The 27,533-nt window shown below is 46.9% G+C and overlaps 1 protein-coding gene across 2 annotated transcripts in view; it reads right to left on the reverse strand.

The window, feature by feature from the left end:
• FAM107B (family with sequence similarity 107 member B) overlaps positions 1-26,372 on the reverse strand; it is a 58,537-nt gene extending 32,165 nt beyond the window's left edge. Inside the window, exon 1 of one of the 2 annotated variants that reach the window (XM_035549391.1) lies at positions 26,214-26,372. The gene's annotated coding sequence lies outside the window, so the exon portion shown is untranslated. Of the gene's footprint in view, positions 1-11,287; positions 11,586-26,213 lie in introns of those variants that run through there. The other variant, XM_050711908.1, reaches the window with a different exon arrangement.
• Between the last annotated feature and the right edge of the window lie 1,161 nt (positions 26,373-27,533).

Consider the following 27,533-nt stretch of genomic DNA (forward strand, 5'->3'; position numbering starts at 1 on the left):
TTTGGGATGTTCATAAAGAAAGTGGCGTTGAGAGTTGTAACTCTGAGCTAATTACATGAGGGCACGGGAAATCAAGCCGAGGATCTGTGTGATATTGAACCTAGATGGCAAGGGAGAGAAGCATTTATTCCACCCCTGTGAGATGCTTTATATTCACAGTCATCACCGCGGTGTTGAATAAAGCAAAGGCAAGTGTCGCTGCTTCTGCCTCGTCGCATCCTCTGCTGCTGCACCCTCTGCCATCCAAATTCCCACTCCTCTCACACCTTCACAAGATGTCAGCGCAGCGACTTTCGAGGAATTTGATCCCAGTTCAAGAATCCCCATCTGCGCCCGCCGGAGAAGAATGAGATCAGCCTGTCAATGCGTGACAGACTCCTCGCGAGGAGACATGAGAGCACGATTTGGACACGTATGAAAGCCAGCCCCGGCTTCCTTCGTTTAAATTAAAAACTTTAGGCTCGCCTCTGTCTCTGTAATGAAGCATTCAGACATTCAGTTCATCACGGGTTTAGGTTAAATGCGTGTGTAGGCAAGCACTCTCAAGACGCTTCATTAATCCGCGTTTCTCTTAGAGATGTTTGGAGCCGCAGACGTGCACGCACACGATGAGTTTTTCGAGACTTAAAAGCAATTAGGTCTTGAGAAAAGCGGCTCTGCTAGTACGTGTTCTCACAGTTATTTAAATAAATTCAAATCATATGCACGCTTAAATCAGCATAAGACTTCTCACCCCCTCCCCCCCCCCCCCAATTTTAAGAGCTTTTTTGAATTGCTTCACCCTCCACGCTCAGGAGCACGTACTTGTGCGGGTAGCAGCGGGATGGCTCCCCTTGACAAACCCACACGTGCACGCACATCGAGAACGCAGGTTCAAAAAAAGGATTTAGTTTCTTGTTATAGCTGGTAGCACTACAGGAACGTGCTAAACCAGCCTCCAGCTCACAAAATGCTGCGAAAGATGCCCTTCATGTGAGTGCATCAATCTTCCACTGGGGTGTTCAAGGGAAGGCTGGACGTGGTGCTTAGGGACATGGTTTAGTGGGTGACACTGGTGGTAGCGGGATGGTTGGACCAGGTGATCTTGGAGGGCTTTTCCAACCTTAATGGTTCTGTGACTTGCAGGAACAAAGTGCAGGAGCAGAGCCAACAGGAGGAGTGTAGAGGAGCCCACGTGGAGTGAGCGCTGGGGCCAGCCTGGCTCACTGCCTCCCTGGCTGCTTGGAAGGAAGCTCGTGCCCCGTGAGCCACTTTTAAAAGAAAGAAAAAACACATTTGAAAGGTCAAGATCAAGATTTTTTTGCCGGAGCCCCTATTTGCTATTTGCACCCTGCCTGTGCAGCAGGCTGCAGTGTAATACAGAGCACGAGGTCGTGCCTTGGGCCAACTACTGCAGCCAACAGCAGCGGCAACACCGTGCAGCAGCGAATCTCTTTGAAGAGGCTGCGGTGCTGCTGAGCACTTTGTGCCCCACACGCAGTGAGCGACAAACATGTCCCACGGTTCACAGACCCAAATATAGCTGGTTTAGCCTTAAACACGGTGTCGGGATTAGAAATGCGATGCAGGAGCAAGGACACGCGGTGCTGCACCGAGTGCAACCCTGGGTCCCTCTCTGCACACCCGGGCACCCAGCGTAGAGCGGCCACCCCATCAGACAAAAATAAAGTGAAGAAAGCTGGAAAGCAGCACGGCTCCCAGGCAGCTCACGTGCACTGGCTCATTTAAATACAGAATCACCCCCTCGAGATGTTTCTCTCCACCTGGCTGCCCATAAAGTCAGACCAGGGCTGAAGTGCAGAGCAGAAGCCTGCGTTCGTCCCCCGAACGTTTCCCAGCTTTGATTCGTGGCACCCCGCAGAGCACACGAAGATGTGGACCACAAAGAAAGAAATGCAAACGCTGTCAGAACTTAGGAAACTAAAGGCAGATCCTGAGAGTCTCAGCTGAGCTCCGCAAAGGTTAGCCCTTCTGCATTTGACCATCTGGTACACCTCAGGATGTGCAGCAATTTAAATCCTGCCTATTAAATTTTCAGTGCTGCCTATTTACCTCTTTCTCACAGAAGAGAGATCGGATTTTCCGTCATTGGAAAGGGATGACCCTAACTCAGGGAGGGAAGACTAAACTTTACAATCCCAAGCGTCCCTCTTGCGTACATCTATTTATTCTCCTTTTAAGTCCAAGATGTTTGTGGCCAAGCAAAAACAATGTGAGCGCATTCTACGCGCGGTTAAAGCCTGCAGCCTGCTGTTTTAAAACACAGAAATAAACATATTTATATGTTCATTTGTATCTGTATATGTGTATAGCCTGTGTTAATAATTGGAACAGCTTTTAATAAATCACCGCTATTTGATTTCTTTTTACAGTAAGTCCTGTTTAGAAGCAATTTCCCAAATGTGCAAGCCATTAACAAAATATGTGGGAAATACAAGTCCGAACGGCAGACTAAAGTTGTAGGCTAAATAAGCCTTGAGCCTGTTTAGCATTAATACTAAAAGATCCTCTCTCACTCTACCATGTGACCTACTATTTGCTTTATTAGCCCTAACTCAACTGTTCATTTAATTTGCACTAAAACCAGGAAATTGGGAATGAATACAGACAATTTAGAAGTCAAGCAAAGACAGCGCTTCTTTGGCACTGTCCCACACAACATCCTTGTCTCTAAATCGGAGAGACGTGGATTTGACCACTCGGTGGGGAAGGAACTGGCTGCACGGTCGCTCTCAAAGGGTTGTGGTCAGCAGCTCAGTGCCCAGGTGGAGATCGGCGACGAGTGGTGTTCCTCAGGGGTCAGTACTGGGACTGGCACTGTTTAACATCTCTGTTGGTGACATGGACAGTGGGATCAGGTGTCCCCCAAGCAAGTTTGCTTACACCAAGCTGTGTGGTGCGGTCGACACGCAGGAGGGAAGGGATGGCATCCAGAGGGACCTGGGCAGGCCTGAGAGGTGGGCCTGTGCGAGCCTCGTGAGGTTCAACAAGGCCAAGTGCAAGCTCCTGCACCTGGGTTGGGGCAATCCCAAACTCAAATCCAGGCTGGGTGAGGAATGGATAGAGAGCAGCTCTTAGGAGAAGTGGGTTAAGGAGAAGCTCAACTCGAGCCGGCAATGTGCGCCTGCAGCCCAGAAAGCCAACTGTGTGCTGGGCTGCACCAACACAGCGTGGGCAGCAGGGCAGGGAGGGGATTGTCCCCCTCTGCTCTGCTCTCGTCACACCCCACCTGGAGCCTGCGTTCAGCTCGGGGCCCAGCACAAGGACAGGGATGTATCAGAGCGAGTCCAGAGGAGGCCACGAGGATGATCAGAGGCTGCAGCCCCTCTGCTGTGGAGCCAGGCTGAGGGAGCTGGGGGTGTTCAGCCTGGAGAAGAGAAGGCTCCGGGGAGACCCCACCTGGGGCAGCCTGGGCTGCTGGGAGGTGTCCCTGCCCATGGCAGGGGGTGGCACTGGGTGCGCTTTGAGGTCCCTTCCGACCCAAACCATGCTGGGATTCTCTGATTCTAGGAACTTACCGGTCCTCAGTTCCTGCAAAGAGCCATCCCACTGTACCCTGAACCTTCCCTACATTCCCACAGCACAACAAGCAGGTGCTTCTCATTCCAAGCACCCGAAACTACATCTAAGCCCATCGTAACAATGTACGTGGAAGTTTTCTTCCCTTGTAATGTTTTTGGTGAAAGCAACACTAGAAAAGGCAGGAAGATTTTCCTTTCTTACTCTCAGCAAAACCTTTTCGCACAGAGCTCTGTCTAACAGCACTGCCCACAGCACCGGTACTGGAAACAAGGGCTTTATATAATGGAAACGGTGATGTAACCGTGAGCAGCACCAGGCTGCAGGAGAACGCTGCCACGCTTCTGGAAAGAAAGTGCGTTTAAAACTTCACAGGCTCTGTCAGCATCACGAAAGGCACACTGTACTGCTGCATACCCTCAAAAAAATAAGAAAAAAAATCAATTAAGTAGGGTTCAGCGCACCGGCAACAAACTACTGTCTCACTTGCCTTTGGACAGCCCGTGGGCTCATCACTATCAGGGCTGTGTCCACCTCCATGCTGACAAAGAAGTAGAAGGGGAAGAAAAACCATCTATGCTAAGTTAAAATCTAGTTTTGTGATCATGAAAAGAATGAGGGAACAAAACCAGAGTGTGTAGAAGGAAGTGCAGGAAGGTTACTCTCACCACCTGTCCATTGTATGCTCAGTTATTCTTTGCCTGTAATTAATGCCCACTTCTCCAAACCAGTGAATCACATCCCCATCCTCATTTCTATGTCGTTACCAAACGAACCCTCGACTGGAGAAGGCTGATAGCTTCAATGAACACGAGCCAACGAATTGAACATAAAATTGGGAAATTAAGACAGTCAGTAAGTCAGCACTACTCCAGGCACACAAGAGAGAAACCCAGATGCGGTGAAGATACTACTGTGATTTTCCTAAATCAGTAGAAGAACACTGGAAAGAAAACTTGGCCTTAGTGAACATCAGAAAGTTATAACGCCGTGTTAACAGCCCTGATGAGGACTGCTGTTACAAGGACAGAGATCTCCAGGACATTAGCACAGGGTTAAGTCTCATTATTAAAACTGTACTTACATCTAAAGCACTCTGTGCTATTTAAGATTTTTATGAGCAAGGGCCAGGAGACCTCACGTGATTAGAAGTGTGCTGTAATAGCCTCTGATTTACACTGTGTTTGCACAGTGTGTACAACAGACCATAAAACAAAATAATAAAAGCAGGTAATGGGAAAGAGCTAACGTGGCAAAAAATAAGACCCCGAGAAAACCAAGCAAAACAAGAAGAGGAAAAAAGGGATGTTTTAAAGAAACTCTTTGCATGCCCAGTTCTGAAATTATAACTCCCAACTTCCCTCTCACTTTGCTGCGTGCACTGTGGGTGGAAAAAAGCAAGGGAGAAAAACAGGGCCACGTCGCCTCTTCTGAAGGGAAAACTCCACCATCATGAAAAGCTAATAAAAAGAACGAAACATGAAAGCAACAGGCAAGACTGAGAAGGCAGGGAATGAAAAGAAATAATATCGATTCGAGTGCTTCATTTTTTATTCATGGATATTCTTTCCAGTGGATATCTTAGAAGCATATTATGCTTAATAGGTGCCATCGCTATGCAAATGTTTTCTAAAATAATGACTGATTAATTCTGAAGTACACACAAAAAAAACCAACCCTCTATCAAGTCATAAACGGCCTCAATCCCCCCCGGGAGCCTGCACAGAAGGACGCGTGTGAAAAACAGCAGAAATATCTGCAAGTCCCATAGAAAAAGGTCATCACAGGACACAGACGTATGCAGAATTCAAGAACCGAAGCGACACGTGGGCCACGGAAAACAAAAAGAAACCTTATCCCCAGTGAGAGCCCTTTGACGCTGAAGCAATTCAATAGGAGCTAGGTGCTACGGAGGCTGAAGCATTCTGCTGTTTTAAATTGCAAAGCAAATTAAAATGTTTTCGTTTGATAAGCTTGGCTCGTTGGTCTATCAGCGATCCCTGGCTTCTCAGAGAAGTCATATTTATTATTAACTACCCTTCAAAGAAGGAGAAGAAAAGGAGAAGTGCATTCTGTGTCCTCCAAGGGCAACGGAGAGCTTGGTCCAAAGCTGTTGGAGGACCTTCACCCAACAGCAGGTGCTGTCCCCAGCACTTCCTCCCACCTGGTCCAGACACCTGAAGTTGCAGGGAAGCCTACCACAGCTTTAACTTAAGAACTGCTATATAGAATCAAACTGTATTGAGGAAATTGTTTGAGTCATTCGAAGCTGAAAACAAATTCAAAGCAAGTCTTGAAATATTGTTTTAGTGACAGAGCTTTTTATTTTACTGTCTTATACAAAATGTTCGTTAAAAATGTGAGCTTTCTCCCTTTGGATCTAAAAATCTGAAGTTAAAAACTAGGACAAGCTTCTCTTCAGATAAAATGCTGTGTTTTGCTTGATTAAAACGATGATTAAAAGAGAACCAACGTTCGATAATCCAAATGATTGAGGGAAATAAACAAATAAAGTCAGTCAGATGCACAAGCCCTGATCGGAGCCTTATGAAGAGAGCCCCGAGTTGCCTCCTACCTCTCCCCCTTCCTCCCTCTGCATCTGGCTTAAATGCTTTCAACATTTGCATTTTGAACACTTCTTCCCAACTCAGACTGTTTCCCATACGTTAGCCATAAAGCCGCGATTCAGCTAGCAGATTGAGGCCCATTGCTGAAACTATAAATTTTAAGCCTTAATTAAGATGCAAACCCAGGCCTCTTTGCATTCCTCTTGCATCATTTGCTCTCCTCCTTCGGCAGCCTCCCCGGTGGAGGATTTCATTTGTGGATGTCGCACGCCGTAATCCCATTAGCAGCCTGCCTCCCGCGCCCCCTGCCATTGGGTGGCTTTTCTTTTGAGATAAAAACGGCTTCAAACGCTGCCTGGCAACAATTACAGCAATCACATCCAGATGGGGCTGAAAACGCTATTTAATCTACTGCGGTTTTGTTAATATCTAGCGTTCAGATGAATATTAAGGGGGGGAAAGAAAAACGTGAGAGCCCTGGAAGGATGTAAGGCACTCGATACCCGTTTCCTTTATTTACTGAGCAAACGTGCGAGGAAGCACGTGCTCTCCTCCGGCGAGCCAAAGAGGCACGTGAGAGGGTCACACGGACCGGGAAAGAAAGCTGTGCAGAAGTCGCTCCCTTCCTGCTCCTTGGTCTCGTACGCAGCACAGGATGCTGGTAATGAGACGGGAAGGCACAGACCCGAAGAAGTTTCCTTTCTGCTCCTCTCGGTGGTGTCGTCTTCTGTGGTAGCAGTCTTCAGAGCCGAAGGGAACAAGGAAAGGGCTTGTCCAGGAGTCTTCCAAGTGGTGCTGTGAAAGCTCAAAGGGTACTGGAGAGAGGCACTGGGATGGGATCGGCAGCTGTCTATCAGAAACCTGTCCTTCAGCTGCCCCAGTGAGGCTCCTTCTCCAGCTCAGCCTCTAAGGACTAGCCAAAGCACACACGAATAACAGGTCCGTTACAGCCAACCCTACAAACCCGTGCTGATGAGCACAAGTCATCTCTTCGCTTCTCCTCCTCCATCACCAGCCTCAGACGCACAGTGGAAGGCTGCGAAGTAGGCTTCAGCTGACCCCAAACCACATCTGTTTCAACTCGCGTTGAAGCCCTTTGCAGACCGGCCGGTATCGTGCCAGAAGCTCATGTCAGATTACCATTTATTGGCTCTGGTGGCGGTGAGAAAGTTTTAAATCACCAGCGTAACCCTCACCTTCGAAAGCTAACTCAAACCAGTTTTAAGACTTCCTTCTTATGACTAATTCCCTTTATCCAGGCATCTATTAGATCTAGGAAAGAACGCGCAGCAAGCTTCGGTTTTCAAACCTGCTTTTACCCAAGGTAGACCCTTGAAAGACCACAAAGGTTCTTCACAACCTGCACACCTGAATATATTCATGCATTGCCGGGGCGACTTGTGCATATTCGAAGCTTGTAGCCTGTTGGTTTCAATGGTTTACATCGAGAGCAAGGTGCACACGGGCTCAAAACAACCCCATTTTCCACTTCACTTAAAAGGATTCAAGACGACGTACCAGGGGAGGAAACCCTGGCATTGATTTGTGTCCTAGCGCTGAACGGATGCTAAAATCGAAATGATTTCAGCTGAAATCTGGACTGTCAAATATTCCTCACTCTTTCTACATTTCAGCTGTACTCTGCAGAAAGGTTGCTGTTAAATGAGCCTTTTATCTGCTTAGCAGGCAGGTAAAACACATACTAATTGGTCACACATAATACCTACTCAAACTCATTATCACAGCAGAGAAAACGATTCGGTTCTAATGTTGAAAGCAAACACGTTTTCAGCTGTTTCTCATACCAAGGTTGCACTAAGGTAAGCGAAGGCAGAGCAAGTTCCCAACGTCTCTATCGCCAAACGTTTTAATTACTTAAATAAAGTCGCCTGAAGCAGACTGGGCATGAAATGTAACAGACGTTTTGTTTACAGATCAAATTTATAAAATGAATGAAGTTATCTAAAGTTAACAATTTGATTATTGTTGTCACTATTCCAGATTGGGAAATTCGTAGAGTTATCCTTCCCCGTCTTAACCACGTTCCTGGCTTTCTAAGCTGAGAAAGTGAGGAGTTTAGAAATACCTGTTGAATTGGAAGAACTAGCTACTGAATTCATTAAATGAAATGAAAATCAAGACAATGTTCTTCCTGAATTCAACAGAAAGATTTCTGACAAATTTTGCTTGGTTCTCATGAAATTTGGTTCAAATCTTCTAACCAGCAAATTCCAACGGGTTACAGATGTTTGTGGTGGGAGGGAAGCCCCATGTTGCTCGGATCAGGGGTAGGGAATTTAGTTTGAAGACTTCATTGAAATAAATCTGAAATTTAGCTGCAAACGTATCTGTAAACAATATTTTTTGCCCTTCATTACATTTATGTATTTCTAATCCAGTTGAACTTCAATGTTTCGATCCATGCAATTCCAGAGAGCTTCCCCCACACACACATTCATCCTAGAACAACTCTGTGCCAGACCTGAATTTACAGTTAGTATTTACGCCTCATCCCCAGCAGAGGATCTAAAGTCTGCTCTCCTGGCCTGATCCTGGACAAGACTCGCTCCTGCATCACCCACACCAGCAGGATGCTCGCACAGCAACGTGAAGGCACCAGCAGTGGCTGCTTCCATACCTCGTTTAGTTTCCAGTTCAACAGCAGGGCGGTGAAGCCCGCAGCAGGGCTGCTTGACCATGTACCGGGCACCCAGAGCAGGAGGAGATGCACGGAGATTTTGCTGCTGGAGCCTTCATCGCAGAAATCTCTTTTTAAAAATGTCTGTGTCCAGCAAATCTAGGCCTCTGTTTGCAAAACATACAAACCAAACACGAGCTCGTGTGCTTTCTGTGCAAACATCAGGACGAAAGGAGGCAGAGATGGCCAGATAGGGCTGTGTAAATGGCTGCAGCAGCTTTCACCACGCGCATAGAAGTGAGGGGGAACATGCCAGAGGCTTGCAGACAGCCAAGGCAGGTTTGGTTCGAGGAGACAGGATAACAGCACTGGAACAGAGAAACCCGAACTGGTTTAATTGGGTCCTTCTCCTTATAAAATAGTTATAAAAAGAAACATGAGATTACAGGACCAGCCGAAAGTGGAGTGCTAATAAAACACAGGAAACCATTGATCTCCATATGAGTCATTTACTGAACGTGGACAGAGCACTGGGCCTGCAGGGCTAAAATGCCTTTAAAAAAAAAAGTACGGTACCTTGAGAAATTCGAGCACAACAACTGGAGGGAACCCAGAGACTGCGGTGACCACAGGTTTGCTGGAAACGTGAAGGTAGAAGATACCAAAGCTTCTTCTGCCAAAACACCAGGCTTACTATTTCAAACTGTTTTTCACAACCTGCTGAAATAACTTGGGCAATATCGTGCCATTTCAAAACACTCAGGAAACGTAAGGAGTTCAGAGAAAAGCTCAGAAGCATATACAATTTTTTTTTCCACGTGAATGACTGTGCAACGGGGGTCTCCTTAAACTTAAGCATCACCAACAGATCAGCCAGCAGCACGGAGAGCCAAAAAGCAAAACAAGAACACGGGAGAAGATGGAATTTACAACAGATCCTGGCAGATCTCAGCCTCACAAAAAAAAAAAAAAAAAAAAAAAAAAAAGAAAGAAAATGAGAGAGAGAGAAGATACTTTCTGCAGGATTTTGTAAATATGGGCTGGTGTTGCATGAGGTTGCAAAAATCTGCTCTGCCTCATGAGCTCCTATGTATGCACCCCAAGTTACAAACGCATGCAAGTTTTTTGCCAGATACAGTCAGACGTTTTCCTTCAGTTCCACAGCTGCTAAAAAGTATTATCACATCCATACTCGATTATGTCCAAACTTTCCTGGCTTTTGAAATGATCCACGCTTCCTATTTAAAGCTTGAGCTGGAGTGGATGTTTAAGTCATTTCACAAAGAGTTTGGTTATGCATCTCCCTTTATGAAAAATTTAAATCATTTAGCTAAGAAGCTGTGTCTTTTTAGCCCAAGAAGCTACTCCAGCAGCAGTTAAGTAAATAACATGAAACAAAAACAGGGAAAGGAACCAAAGCGTCCTGTAACTAACACAGACGAGGGTTTGGGTTTGTTTTCATAGAAGTTCAAACAGAAGAAGTTTTATGACTTAAAGTAAAATGAGTGCAGAATGGTTGAAAGAAGGAAGGTTTCCATTAAAGCGATGTGAACTGGTTCAGCAGTAATTTGAGCCCTGTATGAGCTCACTTCTTGCCGTGCCACAATCAGCAGCGGACTTCAGCAGCGAAGCAAAAATTTCAGAAAAACCTAAGAGCGAGCTGATGACAGCTGAGGGGGCAAGAGGCAACCCAGAGGCCAGCTCCGAAATAACGACTAGCACTACACTGCAGCCTGCCACGGGAGAGCATTTCACACTTGTTTAAAGCTGCGAACGTAAACGGCACCCGAAAGGAAATTTTACTTGAATGGTGAACCAGGAAATGAAGAAGTGGGCTGGAAAAAATAATGGACTTTCCTGTGCCCCAAGGAGCAGCGCCGGGACGTTCCTGCCCTCAAGAGAGAATCCCACGTAACGGTCGCCAGGGCTCTCTGTCTGCAGGGAGTGGGATTTCAAGATGATGTTTCCTTTCCCTCCCATCACCAGGGGCTGCTCTCTGCTGCTACGAATGCCTCTTTGGGGCCTAGAGAAAGCTGTAGGGCAGCTCAGGACAGCTCAAATGCAGTAGACTTCAGCTCATTTAAGAGGCAAGAAGAGTCACTCCGGTTTAGGGAATCATCCTGCATCCGCACTTTTTAGTAGTCAGGACTGATTCATAGCAAAGTGATAATTTTGACAGAGAAAAGAAGCGCCTAAAATGCTTTCTTGCTGCAGCGATGCCAACAAAAAAGCAGGGCTGGGAAACTCTGACAGCATCTGCAACTTACTGGAACAGAGGAGTAGGCTCAAGCCAGCCAGAACAGCTCAGCTGCCTGGAGTTCAGCTGTGGCCATCAGCATCCGCGCTGCCAGAAGACAACCTGAGCACGAAGCCACCCATCTGGGCAGCAGGTGACGTTGGGGCCCTTAGAAAAAGGCCACCACAACCACAGGACATCATTGTCCCACCAAAGGATGGCTCCAGGAGAGGCAGCGTGCACTGGCTCACGCTGAGCAGACGTTTAGAGTGCCATCAAGCTGGGCAAAGGCCGGATTTAGCCTTCAGAAGCCAGGTCTCAACTCACGTTTCAACAGGGAGAGGATGCTGCCATCGTGCCCTTCCCTTGTGCGCTGCGGGGTCACGTCCAGGAATCTCCCTGAAGGTGACGCAGCTCGCGATGTAAATGCTTGGCCTTCGTAGCTCCGGCTGCAGCACGCAGTGCTCTGGAAGGGTGAGATGCTCTGGGACCAAAGCTGCTCTCACAACGCGTGGCTTCCTGACGGGGAGCTAACAAAATGATGTTTCATCACAGGCAACGCAGCCAGGGCCTAAATGCCAGGCTCCCCTTTGACAGCTTAACATTTCGTCTGCAGTCTCCACCTAACGAGCCCGGTGGTAGGATCTGCAGTTAAACCCAGTTTGCTGAGGCTGAAGATTAGAGATAAGAAGCAGGAGATTCAGGAACAAAAAGAGTAAACAAAGGCAACAGCAGCTCTTATTTCCTTCCTCATTAATTCCTCACTGCAACTGCACTCAAAGGAAACCACCTGACGGACAGACAGTCCTTACACCAGTTCAGCCACTTCTACAGAGGGGGCAGGCCAGCATCAGTCCCCAGAAAAACAAAATAAGCATGAGCAGAACTAGGAAAACCTCGCACAAGGTGGGAGCAGGGAGGCTTGGTACCTCCTGGCGAACACAAGCTGCTGTCTGCTTCCGCTGCAGGCAGCCCAGCTCCAGCTCGGTGGTGTAAATCCTGACTTACCAGGCTTGAACAGGAATTTCCCTCTCCACGAAATTCTGCAGAGGGCAGCCACATCTTGCAGCGACTCAGGACAACGCTGGGCAGACCTTACAAGTGAAGTCAACAGGAGTCCTAGCACAGATTTCATACGTTGTATGTGCAGAGGCAGCTTTAAACACGGAACAGCTTGATAACAGCGACCCTTTAGGACAACAGTGCAAGCACACACATGTAGGGAACCACATAACCTGAGTCATCAAGATTTCTTGGCATATAGACACTTGCTGGCCATTTTTTTCAGCTCCACAGTGGGATGGAAATGGAAACTTCAGTATTTTTGATAACAGGTAATAATGGCTTAGGCGAGTGTCTCTAGTCCTTGTTTATTACATGGGCAGGAGGCCAGACAGAACATTTAGTTAATTAAAGTTTTATTGAAAGTAGCAAGTAGCATGTTTCTGACATCCTTCTTTTTTTTTTTCCCCAGTAGAATATAGCCCTTAGCCTTCCTCTAATGTACTAATAAAAAAGAAAATTAAGAAAAATAAAAGCCTGTGCAACTCCTTGCAAGATCCAAATAAAAAAGCTGCTGCTAAAATTAAAAAAAAAAAAATGCGGGAAAAATGGGCAGGAACCTTTCTTGTCTAGGTTGCTAAGGGGGAAAAGGTAAAATTTGGTATAAGTAGGAAAAAAATAACAAGATCCTCATACTCCAGGCGTTGGCCAAATGTATCAATCCTCATTGTATTTGCTTGTCATGTGTTACTCACCAGGCTTGTTCACGCCCTGGGAAGAATACCAGACAAAACAGATGGTTAGTGGCCAGCAGAGAGCACACAGCTACGAGACCCGCTCGGGTCTGCAGCCGCCCTCCGTAACGAGCACTTCCCAGTTAGCAAAGGTTGATCCTGCGTGATGTGACAGGCCAACGACCCAAAGAAATTGCTTTACAATATCATCCCTGACTGCAAAACGCACGGCCAATGTATTTTCCGTGGGCTCGCCGCGTTTCCTACTGGTGTGTTTAAGTTTCCATTTCATGCACAAGCAAGTTCTGGTTTTTTCGGTGATACGACCCAGCTGCACGCCGAACCCGCCTGTTAGTCCTTCAACAAAAAGGCCTCGAGTCGGTTTACAAACACGTAACTGTTTGAAATAACAAGTTTCCTACCCGTTCTGCTTCTCAAGGCTTCGCAGCGCACGTGTCGCCGAATCACAGGAACCGCTCGCTCTGCTACAAAGGCTTCCAGAAGGCACCGAAAAAGGAGCGTTAAAATCTTTACAGCGGTAACGGGACGAGGGGGCAGAAATGCCTGGGTTTTCCCCCCCTCCCCGTTCAGCCTCACTAAGTTTTCGTACGGTTCATTGGTCAGAAAGTTAGCAAGAATTAAAGCGTAGCCAGTATTTCCCATCGCAGCTGCCCACAAAATGACAGTTTAGATTGTGCTGGAGGAAATCGGCGCGGTTTTCTTGCCCGACAGCCTTTTAAAAAGGTAGCAACCATGCCCTACAGCAGCTAGACACAACGCAGGAAGAACCTAGAGTGCTACTCTGTTAATGTTTTAGTTAAATCAGCAAAACCAGCCTGCAAAAGGCAGGCTACAACAGCCACCACGGGGAATCCTAATGGAAAGGTAAGCAGCAAAAACATAAACAGAAAGAGAAACTGATTCATAACCATGAAGCACATAAAGGATCGGGTCAGGTAGTTAAGTTAAGTGACTTTCTTAGACCTCTCCTCTGAAATTTTGGCTGGTTACAGCCTAATTTGTCAAGGTTTTGAAGCCTTCACGATAGGAAGCTCCCCCAGATTTCCTGTAAGCTGGTGGCTGAGTCAAGAAAGGCTCCACCCAGGAGGGAAACCTGCCAGGGCTGGTTCCGGCACTGTGGGATGGGACGCGCACGCAGCAGCCTTTCAAAGCAGGTTAACACTAAAAAAAACCACAATTCTGATCGAAGAATTCGGATTAAGAGGAAACAAAGCAGCAGGGAACCAAAACAAAGTCCAGACTGGAGGATCTGCAGGTGAACGGGATGACAGGAGGGATTTAGTTGTGCGGAGCAGGAGACTTCAAGCTTGTGATGCTGGTGTGAAGGACTCCTGCAAGCTTATCTCCCGCAGATCAGCCTGAAAGTTCACAGCTTCAGCTTGTAGTGAAAATGCATATGGCACAAACAGATACACCTCAAAGAATTATTATTATTTTTAAATTCTCTCGCTTCCTTTTCTTTCCGGGCTTATGTAATAAGCTAGTCCCATAATCTGACTCACCTTCTTACCCTGCCTGCGCTCCACCTGGAAGAAGGCGTCTTGCAAGATACCTCTGGCTTCTGTGGCAGATTTGAAACACACAAAATGCTCAAATGATTTGAGCTTTAAGTACAAAGACCTCTTCTACAAGAAAAAGCACAACAGGCTGCTGGGTGTGATTGAGCTGTACTGCCACCCTCCCTCTGCTCTCACTAAGCACTGCCCCGGTGACCTTCATCCATGTTCTTGCTAGAAGCACTTTTGGTCCTTTCACAAACGTTGGTGTCTGCCCGCTACGTAACTGACACCTGTACTCCAAAGCATCTTTCACTTAAAAAACCTGTAATAAATTGCCTTATGCTGGATAATGCAAAAGGTTCTCCTGCAGCAAGAATAAATGCAGCCAGTCAGCGAAGGACAAGTCTTGTCACTGAAAGCCTTTCCTCCAGCTGCTGTCTGCTTTGCCTTCACTTCCTTGCTTCTTTTGTTCGTGCCCGGAGCAGAAGCAGGCAGGGATCCAGCTGCAGCCCAGTATCACGCCGTCTGGCTCTGGAAGCCACACCAGCACGCAGCTTTGCCCTCTGCTTTACGCCCTGCCTGTGAAAAGCAACGCGGGGAGTCCGGAGCGGGGCTGGGAGGAGAGAAAGCGTGGTGCCACCACCAGCACCAGCTGCAAGGCAGATTTTTTCCATACCGGTTTTTAGTGCGCCCGTTATGTGCACACCTTCGTTGGATGTCAGCCGAGGGCCGCCAGCTCTGAAGTTAGGATTTAAGCTGCTGAACAGCTGGCTCTAGATTCAAAGTTTTATATTCTGAACAAAAATCACACAGGTGAAAGGGGAGAATTGCACAGTTAAATTAAAGCCTCCCATTAAAAGAGACTCGGCAGGCTTAAACCCAGCCTAGGCTTTAAATGCCCTGAATTGTTCCAAGCTTTTAAACTTCCAGCCATTCGTTCTTCATTCAACAATTAGTTTCCAGAAATATTTTTAAATTGTTTCAAACAGCACCATGGTTCACTGCAGGACCTCCTGATTCCCTAGCACACCCTATCACTTACCTTAGATTTTCAAATTAGCCAAGTGCTGATGAGTTCCCGTTCAAATGAGCCACGAGCACCAGAGCAAACAAGGCGGTTAAGGCAAAGGGAGCTGGTTCAGACAGCATCCAGCATAGAAAACATTTAACTGTCCAGAAAACTACAAAAAGTTTGCTTTGCTTCTTAATGACTATGTTTAGAAACAAGAAATGCTCATTAAGAAAGTCCCAAATTACTGCACAGAAACACCACGAAAAACTCCCCATCTCTTCATTTCCATCAGTGACGCAAACACTAGGTACTGGCATGAACCACGGGCCTTCCAAATGCTTCTTTAGAAAAGGGAGAAAAAAATCCCAAACTCTGTTACGGGACCACACTGCTCTGACACAACACAGATACTGACACGCGCAGTGACTGCAGGAGTGCTACCACCCCTCCAGCAAGTGAGCACTGTGCTGAGATGAATCTTCTTTTGCATTAAAAACAAGCAAACAAACAAATAAAAAACAACACGTTAAGGTCATGGCCCTTGTGATCCAAAGAACTTATCAAAACCCCCCAAAAAACCACAATGTTTATCCTATGCTCAGTCCAAATCCTAATGAAATTTAACATTTGGCCGGGACAGAGGAAAAATTGCAATTTAATGCATCTGTAGCTGGTGGCATCCCATAAAACAATGCCAATCACTTGCCTTTGACTCAGCTACGTTTCCACATTTAGCACAACTGCTTCGGGTGGCTGACTCACACAAATTATCTACCTGGGAGATGAGTAAAGAAAATCTCCGGCATGATTCTGCTGCAGCTTTTCAAAATGAAGCGCAATTTGCCTGGTGCTCCTTATTTGAACTTCAATTATTTGGAAATTTAATTTGAATTCCCATTTGTCTTAAGGAATCTTCTCAGAAGCCACGAGCTTAATCAAGGTAACGTAAGAGGCACAGAACTGGCACGTACGGAAATGCCCACGGCCCAACCAGATCCTGTTTTCGCGAGGCAGCAGCTTTTTAGGCTGCCTACTTGCCTGAAGGCCTCCATGGGAAGATGGGAAGAGGATTTCTATCTCGGGGTAGTGAGTTTCTGCCTGAAATACAAAGTTTAACGTGTTTATATTATCCGTTCGTTATGTTTCTGTTTGCAGCATCTCATCCTGTTTGTTTTTCTCTTGCTTCAAAGTCCTGAGTTAAAATTCTAGCCTTGCACTAATTAGTTATCGCTGGAGGCAAGACGATTCAGTCTTTGTTTCCTCATCAGTTAAAAAAAAAACAGGACAACAATAAATATTTACCTATTCAAATACATATTGGAACAATTTGTTTACCCTGACACAGTTTGTTTTTCAAGTACATAACGACTCCGTAAAATTCTAAGCAGAGATCACCTAGTTTCGCTACACTACATAAAATGAGAATAATTTTCTGTAAATGGCTTGTTGAGCTTTCACCTCCTCTTCTTTTGGAAGGAAACCGTGTCTTACAACACATCTCTAAGCCTCCCATTTTGCAAACCATGGTACTCCAAGGTGAGTTTGAGGCATCTTAACTCTGAGAAGTTTTTAAGAAGAGAAATGATACATCAATTATATAAATCTTTATAATCCGAATGGCTGTATAAAAAAAAAAAGCATTTTTCCAGTCCCCTTCCTGAAGGAAAATGCCCAGTAGGAATGGGAGTAGGTGCTCCTTCTTTCATTGCTTTTACAGTACTGAGCTCTCTCTGATATTCAGTATTTTGTTGACCAGTATGTATAACGTGGTGCTTTCTAAATCCAGCTCAACTTCATGGCACTCTAAACATCTTGGGTAGTAAATTAACTTCATCTGTAGTTGTTTTAGCAGTCAATTAATCAACTTCCCACTAGAAAGAAAAAATACCTTTGAATGAAGTGTGATTCTGTAGACAAAATAAAGACGAATCTTATGTCTGGGGGACTATCAGATCTGAGCAGGGAATCACTCGAGGCTTCTGCACCATTAAAGGTTAAAAAAAAATATATTAAATGAACTCACCACTGACTCAAACTTTAATATTTAATTCTACCAGTCCTTCTGTTACTAGTAATAAAGATATTAAGATCCACTGTTACAAACAGGAGGCAGGCGTTGGAATGACCCCTCAGAGCAGTTATTTAACAGAGCGCCGTTTTATCAGAGCAATCTGTGTCCCATTCCATGGGACTCGCCATTAATTGGTTTTCAGTCGATACTGGCAGTAATAGGCTCTTCAGAAGCACGTGCTCCTCTACCCCAAAGTTCGTTACTAAACCCTTGCCTTTCAGCGCACAGAACAGCTCCTTACAAACGCAGCCCTCCCCCTCACGCTACCAGATGATGGAAGTCAGAGGAATTAAGCACATAAACAAAGTCTTACTCTTATATAGAGAAGCACAGAAAAGTAAAACAGCTTCAGCAGCTAAAGTCTTTTTTCTTGCATAATTCCAAGGGGGGGGTAAAAGCAGTTTCATTGAAAGCTGGTCCTGGGATGCTTTGGTAATGAAGAATTTCACGTGGCAGACGCTAAGAGCTTAATTAGCACAGTATTCTAAAACTTGGGCATCCTTCTGGGTGGAGAGCTGAGGACATCCCAAAGAGCTGCCCACAGGCTCAGCGCCACAGAAATGGGAAGAAACAGAAGTTTCTGTGGCTGATGCTGCCTGCAATCATGCTGTGCCATGCCAGCAGCAGCGCGATAGTTTTGAAGAAAGGAAGTGAAGAACTACTTGGCTGTAGGAAACCGTGGCAGTGGATTAGGAAGAGACCAGGCAGACACCTGAATTACACTTTGGACAGGAAAAGTTAGCTACGTATACCACTGTTAGAGCATCCAAGAAGTCTCCCAGGATTTAAATACTTTCCTCTCTTCTAAAGTTCTTCACCTAGGTCCTTTAAAAAGCTATCCCAGCCTCACTGACCGCACTGATCTCTGACTCTGCCCCTAGAACTGACCCTTCTTCTTTGGGGGGTCTGCTAGAAAATTTCACAATAAAAGTGACATCCACTGCAGAAGTTTTCCAGTGAAAAGTACTGCTCCGGGGTTCTTGAAGTCCTATTTTCTTAGAAAAGTGGGCTTCTTTTATCTACCTGTGCTCCTGTGCAGGTGTATAGGCACTTATACGTCCTTGCAACAGCCTTTGGCTGATGCTGGCAAATGGATTACCTTTAACTAAAGGCGCATGTTGGATCTTGGATCTGTTAATCCTGTGAGTTCCCTGGATGCAGACAGCAGGTTGGGGAGATGTCTTCTTGGTACTTCTACAGAGAAAATAAGATCTTAAGTGGCTGGAAAGTATATGGATTCCTGCAAGCCAGCTCACAGAGTGGAAGTTATTCTTGTAATGCACGGAGCATGAGTGAAAAAGCACTTTTATGTAGATACATAAAGATATATCTAAAATTTGAAGTTTCCGTAACAATCTGGCTGTCCAGCAAAGCAGCTGCATTCAGTGCAAAACTGATCGCAAAAGCAAGAAGCATTTTTACTCCAGGTTTGCAAAAACACAACGTTAGCATCACAAAAAACGCCACACATCACCGTTTTGCATTTCCGATCACCGTTCGCTCACTCTCTCCTCCCTATTTAAATCGTAAATTCCCCAGGGCAGAGAGTGGCTCTGGAAGTGGCAGGACAGTGCTAGGCAGGAAAGGCCCTCGGGCCCCTGGGAAACAAAACAAGAGCCGGCACACACTTATTTGCTAACTCGAGGTAGTAATTTTTCCTCGCATCCCTGAGCAAGGAGATTTATTTTGCTTACTAGATTAAAAAAGAATATATCAAAGTCACTGAACATGCAGTAAATACGTGGATTTAAAGGGAACTTTGAAGGTATGGCACTTCAGCATGATTAGGAAAAGAATGCAGCACATAAAACAGCCACATAAAACTCCCTCTTTTCACTCAGTCACTAACCAAAGAGGAAACACAACAGGCTCACGAACTTGGATTTGATTTTTCTCAAAAAAGAGAATGCTTTGATAGAAGGACATCTGTAACGTGTTTCAGCCCCTTAAACTAAAAGGAAAAGACTAGCATGGACATCCACAACTACAGTCCTCATCACAAGCTTCAAGGCTGGCTTTCTCATTGCCGGAACCTCAGGGCCGTTTTTGTGCATCTTTTCGGTGTAATATGGCACCAGCCCAAGAGACGAATCCTTTCTGCTTTTCAGGGACATAACATTTCTTAAATCCTAAAGCTAGCTTTTTAAGTTATTTCCTGGGAGAAAAAAAAAAAAAAAAAGAATATGTTTGTATTTTACGGAAGAAGTTTATGACTTGTTCAGTCTCCTTGAACTTGAGAGGTGTCGTGGGTAAACGAAGAGCCATGGGCATGCCTAGACTGCCTTTGAAGGGCTCCGCAGCTGCGGTAACAGAACTGTAAGGACAGCCCCAGGCACTGCCAGGGCTTCTCTCCAGCATAAACAAAACTCCCCGTGCCTGGGCGTTTCTGGTCAGCGCGTCCTCGTGCAGCTTTCTTTGACAAAAGGCACACCTGGAGGTACAGTGCACGGCGCTCCGGTTTGCTCTCTGCGTTGCGCAGAAGTACTTCTGAGGCTTGGAAAGGGGGGGGCAAAAGTTGGTTTACTTTTAGAAACGCCAAAAATCACCGCCTCCCAGGCTCCCAAAAAAACAAAACCATCGTGACTATTTGCCTACCCTTTCCTCCATTCGTTGAAGAGACCCAAACTTCACTAAAGTTTTTTGCAAGAATACTTTCCGGGAGCAGCGGTGATGTCTGAGACATTGTGCAAGTAAAACCCCACGTACTACAGCTCACATTACACCACGTATTACAGCTCTCATGACACGACATAGCTAATCTTCAAGGACAAGTCACCTGGGAAAGCTCTAGGATGAAAAAAAGAATCATAACATAATGCAGAGACTATCAGAACCCAATCAAACTCCTCCATGTCTTCTCCAAACATAACCACCCAGTGTCTCAGCAGCTTCAGGCGAAAACTGGCTTTCTTCCTCTGCCGACAGCCAAGCACCAAGCTGTGTATCTCCGGGGCAGCCCAGGAAGGGGAAGCCTCATCCACTCTTCCATGAAAGGCAGCGAGGAGCTCAGCTACCGCAGGAAATCTGAAGGACGCGCCAGCAGCACTCCGGGATGCCCAGCAGGTCATCTTTTTCCCTGGTGAAACCTATAAGGAAACTGAGGTAGCGGAGATGCTTTTCATTTGAAAGAGCGGAGCGCTGCACGTATGTAACGGGCTGCTCAGCAACTCGTCCTGCCCCTGCGAAGAAAGTTTCCTTTGGCTCCAGCTAAACCCCTTGCTTTCCAGAGGTACCAAACAACAAAGCTTGTCTTCTGTGTCATATTAACACGCAAAGCGACTCAAGGCCATCCATTCTGATCCCCATCCCTAAGCACCCTGCCCTTCACCCACCTGACAGCGCAAACTCCAGCCTCTCTGAAACCTTTTTAGCCTGTTCAGCAGCACCCAGCACAGCCCCTGGCCCACATTAGGAGAGCATTTATGCACACATGAACGGTCTTGACCCACTTCTTGTCACACCGTCTGAAACGCTCAGAGCTGTGAACTCCATTTCATCATTAGCTCTAGAACAAAGGCCTGTGCCTAGCCACGAGCTCTTATGAATGCCCATTCACTGCAGATGCAAGGAACAACAAGAATCATTCTGTTGTTTCCCATCACCCTCCTCCTCTGGCCAGCCCACCAAGAGACCCACTAAACGCCATCCCTGTAGGAATACCTTTGACTGGCAGTGCTGGGCTCCCCGTCCGAGCAGATGCCGCTGGGCTCCCGAGTCAGCTGGCACCAGCTGGCACAAGCACGGTGAACTGAGCGTCCTTCTGATATGGATGGGAGAAAACTCTCAGTATTCAAGTACGAAAAGTAACTTAATATGAGCTTCCCTCCACACAATAACAAACAGTTTCAGGACTTGGTTTCCCTCCCTAAAATTATCTGTGCTGCAAAGCAGAGGACCACGTCACGGCAAACACGAGGGCATTTTCTCCTTCAGAAGCTTTTGTAGGTCTTAGCTCTCTACCTTACAGGTGACTTTAATTCCTGCGCGGAGGATAAAACCAAGACCCATCACAGAATATCCTGAGTTGGAAGAGACCCACGAGGACCACCGAGTCCAACTCCTGGCTCCACATAAGATCGTTGTTGTCCAGGCACGTTCCACGCTTGATCATCCTAAAGGCAGTTCTCCACTGGATGCTTAATGCAGCTGTAAATGTGTCAGGCTGAGATTTGCTAGAGGACAGACCAAGGGTTTAACAGTTTATCCCGCAGGCAGGCTGCCTGAAATTTCAGTATTAATATAAAATAAAGAAAGAAACCAATCTCGGCTGAAAGAAAGGAGTTTGTTCCACTGTTCCTAACTTACGGCATCGCTCTTTGAAGAGCGTGTATCTGCACCAAAGGCAATCTTCTGGTTCCGTGCTGCCAGAGAAATTTTAAAAACGCAAGCACATCCAGGAGGTTTGTTTGTAGGATAAATAACCTTTGCTTTATTTAGCCCTATCGCATTTGTACTCCCAGCTCTCACCATGAAACTAGCAGCCCTGTCCCATCCAAGCAGGCTGATGACCTGCTAAAGGCTCAATTTTGGCTCAGCTGGAGTAGATCTATACCGGAACGCAAACTGCACCAAGCCCTGCTTTAGACCCAGGTTAAAAGAGTAATTACTGAGCTGAAATGTGATTTAACAATATTAGGGAGACTTGCAAAGGCTGCTCTCTCACCTGGGATTTTCCTAGCCTTCACTGCACAAACCATTGCGGTGTTGGCCCAAACACGGAACGTAGACCCAGAACATGTTTTGAAATTAAACTGAAGGCCACAAGGGACTTTGCAGCTGGCGCAGTCACCAAACAGCACCGCAACCAAGCGCCAGTTCAAACCTCAGCACTCCCACCCAGCGCCAGCATGCACAGAGGCAGCAGGCACCCTCCTGTGTTTTCTGGTCCTGCAGGAGGAGGAGGAAATGGCTCCGTTTGACCACAGCCTTCGTTTCTCACATATCGCTCCTTGTTTGTAGCACTTCTGCCACAGGAGAACCGTGCTGCTCCCCGCTGCCATGCGTGGCCCTTCACACTGAGACCCTGAAGCGAGGAGCAGGAGGGTGAGCAGAGCAGCACGCAGGGAAGAGCGGCCACCCCTTGAGGAAGATCCTCCCAGAGCCTCCTCTCTCAGGCTGGGGACCTGCACTCGCATATTATCTGCCCCCCAAAGGGCTCACGGAGGGGCACCACGGTCCCATCAGCACCCTCCTGGTTCTGCAGAGCCTGCGCTTCCCTTCTGCCAGCACTCGCTCACCGGCAGCTGAAGGGCCTCCCCAAAGGTCCAGCCGTAGACATATCTGTGAAAGCAGCACCCACTAGGTGGTGGCAGGTGTAGAAAGGGGAAGAAAAAGTGTTATTATCCTTCTCCCTCCCCTGTGTGTGCTGAATGTCTTAGCTTAAGGACTCACAACTACAAAAACCTCCCGTTTTCCATCGTCTAACAAAGACCAGCAGGCACGCTGATGCTTGAAGAAGCAGCTGACCACTAACTGCGCCTCAGCCAGGTTACCGGGCTGCTTTTCATAACCCTCTGCTCAGCCACTTTGGACCGTGCCTCTTCTCTTCACTCCACGTGCTCTGTGCAGGCGGAAGGAAGCTCTTTCGTTTCAGCACTAGCCAGCAGTTCAAAAGACCCAAGTTCAAGCTCTTGCACCACCGCACATTTCCTGTGCAATCACAGAAAAGCCAGTTACTTTTTTTGCACTTTTATTCTCCATCTGCAAAGGGAAGGAGTCTTCCCCGCAGTGCAAAGACACAACACCTTTCCGTTTCAGCACGGTTTTGAGAGGATTAATTCAACCAGAGAATGCGCTCACAGAGATAAGTCTGACAAGAGCATTAAAGATGTGGAAAAAGGAAGATAAATTACCTGGGCAGGACTTCATTTCTCGCTTTCTTAGCAAATTTGCACCTCTATGTTCAGGCTGTTGTGTGACCTTTCCACAGCCTAGCCTTTATGTTGGCTTGTGTTAGAATTAAACATCAAAACCTCGACTTACACACTCTTTGGGTAAGTTTAAATAAAAATAATAAATAAATAAATAAATAAAATAAAAGAGTTTCCGGCTCTTCGCAACATATTAAGCTTCGAACTATACTTTAGAACTTGCCAGGTCTGGCCAAACCAGAATAAACTTTTGACTCGTCACTGAGCTGAAGAAGCATTAAGCATAGTGTTTGGGTTTTTTTTCCCTCCAAAGTTAAGACTGTGTGTGGAACTTGTTCTTTTGGTGCTTGCTTTTTCCAAAAACATCAGAACAGTATCAGCTGGGAATTGTGTCTGACATGCTCTTTTTGGGTACTTCGGAGATGCAAACAGACGGATCCAAAGTTGTACCGTGCAAAAATGCCAGATATAAAAATGGTCCATCAAAGATTCTGGAAAGCTGAGTATTGACTCGCTCTCTTTAAAGCTACCACAGTGCCAGAACAGCCTCACCGTTGGCCAAATGCATTTAATATTGTCAACTGCATAGGAAGGTAACAATTCGGTTCAATAAAATCTTTTTTTAAAACTGTAATGAAGCCAAAGTTCTGTTAAGGCCAATTATTGGTTAAACATTTCCACTCTTCTTCCCACAGCTAATAAGCAAGAATGCTCGCTTATATCTTTACCAATTTTCTGCTGCTCCCACTTTAGATGATCTTTCTTTCTTCAATGCTGTTACACGACTGGTGTTTTGATGTTACTCAAAAACAAGTCTGTTTCTCAACACCACAAGCAAGGCACTATGTAAAAAGCTCAGTGAATTCCCCCCCACACCCCCTGATCTGCTCTCTCAGTCCATCTCAAGCCTGGCTGTTACACTAACGCGACTCTCTCAAACAATCTGCCACTTCAGCAAGTGCACTGACCATAACCACGCACAAATCAGCTTGCAAAGAAGAGGCCTGTGCATGTGTGAGAAACGAAAGGTCTCCAAACTGCAGCTGCCGTGCAGTTCTTCACTGACCTAGCTGTGCGGTGTTATTATAGGACAGTTCAACGCTGCTAATCCCAAAACCTTTAAGTGCTCAACTTGAGCCACAGAAACTTCTGACTTTTGAAGAGAATTCCTGAAAGATCTCAAGACTGAAAAGAGAAGGAAGATCACAAACTGATATGGAGCAAAAAGGAGAAAGCAAGTCGGAGTGTGTTTAGAAGATCTGATTAGAAGACTGCCGCACTTCTACCCCTTACCTTCAGGAAGCGTCAGCGTAACATTTTAATTAACAATACTTCAGTGCTGGATATAAAGTAGCAACATTACTCTCAGGCATTTTAGACCCTGAAAACACAAATGACACTTCACCTGCCAAAACCATCCCTGGCAAAACCCCACTGACATCAGTGGAACTACACCGACCATGAAATTGGCCCACAGTTGCTTTAAGACAATAACGGCTTTGTTTTAGGAGAAATAGGGTATCTGTGGTTGTTTTTAATAAAGCCTAGCAAACAATTGCTTATTGTTACTAAGCAAATATCACTGACAATAAGCAAGCAGCTATCACATTTGCAGTACACATTGTCTGTCCATTTATTGCTTAGGAAAACAACCGTCAATACAGGAAGAAGATTCTCAGTGTCCTGTTCAAATCACGAGGAAATTAAAGACTAACTGCTTCTCCAATTGCCCACAAGATCCACAAGTAATTATTTCCATTTTAACAATGTTCTTCCACGCTCCTAATTCACTGCCAAGTCAACGAAAGTTAAACATCCCAGTTGGAGCGGCAGGATTTAGCGCACATACCCACGTACCACAGTGCTGCCAGGGAGTTATTCGACAATACCCCCACCGCAATCCACATACAGCAACCACATTATGCTCATTCAAACGAGTTTTTTTCCCTCATTTTGTTGCATTTTTGTCTGACTGTGCAGATTCTCAATGAAAAGCAAAAGTTCACGTGTTCCTGGCTCCTTCTCAAGCATGCCCTGAACTTGCAGAACCGGACTCTGCTCCGACACCAAGGCACTGCCATACGCCAGTACTCCTTAAACTATTAAAACAAATTAAACAGAAGGAGGAAACACGTAGGTAAGTCACACAGACCTTCTATGTTGCATGCCTTGCCCGTCTGGATGCTCAAATTCTCCGAAAACACTTATCTGTGCAGTCAAGCCAACCAGTCGTCAAGCCTTTCAATCCAACACGTAGGGAAATGGAGACATTGGGACCGTCCAGGCAGTTCAGGGAAACTTTTGACAGAGCCACAGTAAGAGAGGCGGAAGCACAGAGGGAGTTAACCAGCCTCTGAGGCTTGTAGTTTTACTAAAAAGTGGGTATTTGTAGGGAGATGACCACTCTGCACAGCCGAAGTTCAGCTGCGGCCGCTGCTCTGAGCTCACCTTTATCGGGGCAGGAGATAAAAGAAGTCATCCCGCCATCGCAAAGCAATGTGATTGTTTTTCCATCTCTTCACATCCAGCACCGCACACGGACACTCAGCCACCACAACCAACCCAGGAGAGAATAAAAGTTACTCCGCAGAGCAAAACCCCTCCGCCAGCCCCAAAAGCGAGAGGAAAACCATCCAACACGGGCAAAAGCCATGCTCCAGAGCAGCCCGGAGAGAGGGACACCCTCAAATTTCACCCCCTCAAGTCTCCCATCCTAAAATGAGAGAAATCGGGCAGACGAAGATGTCCCCCCCGGGGCCCCTCAGCCCCCTCAGGCACCCGGGGAGCTTCGAGGTGCGCCCTGAGGGGATCCGGGGTGCACCCTGAGGGGAAGCTGGGTGCACCCTGAAGGGATCCGGGGTGCTCCCTGAGGAGAAATGGGGTGCACCCTGAGGGAAATCGGAGTGCACCCTGCGGGGAACCGGGGTGCACCCTGAGGGGGGGATCTCCCCCGATCCCCGCCTTCACCCCGCCGCCCGGGCTGTCCCGCCCCGCCATCGCAGCGCCTTTGTGTGCGGGAGATCCCCGGCCACAAAAAAACCTACCTCGGCGGGGGCTGCCCTCCCGGAGCTGCCGGGGAGAGGCACCGGCAGGAGGAGAGAGGGACACCGGGAGGGAAGGAGGGACACAGAGCCGGAGGGAAGGCGGCAGCTGCCCGCTCGGAGCCGGCCCGGCCTCGCCTGAGGGGAGCGGCGGGGCCGGGGGCGGGCCGGGGGCGGACCCGGCGCTGAGTCAGCGCCCAGGCGGCTCCTCCGACCCCGAGCACGGAGCCGCCTTTGTTGTCGGGCTCCCTCAGGGCGAGGGGGAGACAAGGGGGAAAGCCTGAAAGAGTGAGGGGATAAAAGGGGGTGGCCCCCCGCCCCGGCATGAGGCTGCCCCTGGTCCCCCGCGCTGAGGGGGGAGAGAGGCCGGGCCCGCTATGGGCAGCAGCCGTGGTGGTTTTAGGGCACATGCCAAGGTGGTGAGGTCCCTCAGTGGTCTCCTTCACCTGCAAGAGTGACTCTTCTTCCCTTAGGAGTCTCCAACTGCTTTTTTCTAAGTTCCCTGTCTTCATTTCTTTTCCCTCGTCCTTGTCCCAAACCCCTAAAACTCAGCCTTGTCCCCTATGGATATTCCCACTAAATATGAATTAAGGTCCCCACTCCGTGTATGGACCCATACAAGCACAATTCACTGGCAGAAGAAAGGCCGAGCAATCACAGCAGTTAGTCTGAAATGGTGAGACGTGCCTCGAAATCTGTTTCATAGCAAGTAATAAACGATACAAGCATGACAGAATCTGGAACGTAACATAGCATGTGGAGACTTTGGGTATGAACCAAAAAATGACCCTTGGGGATGAAATGTGTGTTTATATATTGATGTACATACTTGGATTAAATCAATTTCTTTTGTATATTTATCACTAGGATTATTTTGAGTTTCTTTGGAGCAGATGACTCGCATCACGGCAAAGTGACAGAAGCATCTTGAATCGTGCCAGGGATGGAAAGCTTCTGGGCCCAACAGACTGGAGCTTGAGGAGCCAAGTAATGCTGAGCATTCAGCATAGTTTGGGCTCTGGAGAGTCCTCCAAAACCCCCAGCCCCAAGAAGTCTCTGTAGGAAAGATATTGGGTGCTCAGCAGGTGGTGCTATTTCCACTGACTCTGTCCTAATAATCCACTGCCCCAGCTTGTCCTGGGGAGTTAGTGGGTATGGAGAAATTTGTTTTCTGTGGGGAAAAGCTGGAATCCTGAGTGCTGGTATGTATTAAAAGTCTGCTAAGGTCTTTGTGTGTGGCTGTTCTTTCACTAGCAAAAAAAGGCAGCCGCAAAGTGCCTGTGTGAAACGTAGCAAATGGATGAAAACCAGAGTGTGGGTGGC

This window comes from Cygnus atratus, chromosome 1 (genome assembly GCF_013377495.2).
Source record: "Cygnus atratus isolate AKBS03 ecotype Queensland, Australia chromosome 1, CAtr_DNAZoo_HiC_assembly, whole genome shotgun sequence".
Lineage (NCBI taxonomy): Eukaryota > Metazoa > Chordata > Aves > Anseriformes > Anatidae > Cygnus > Cygnus atratus.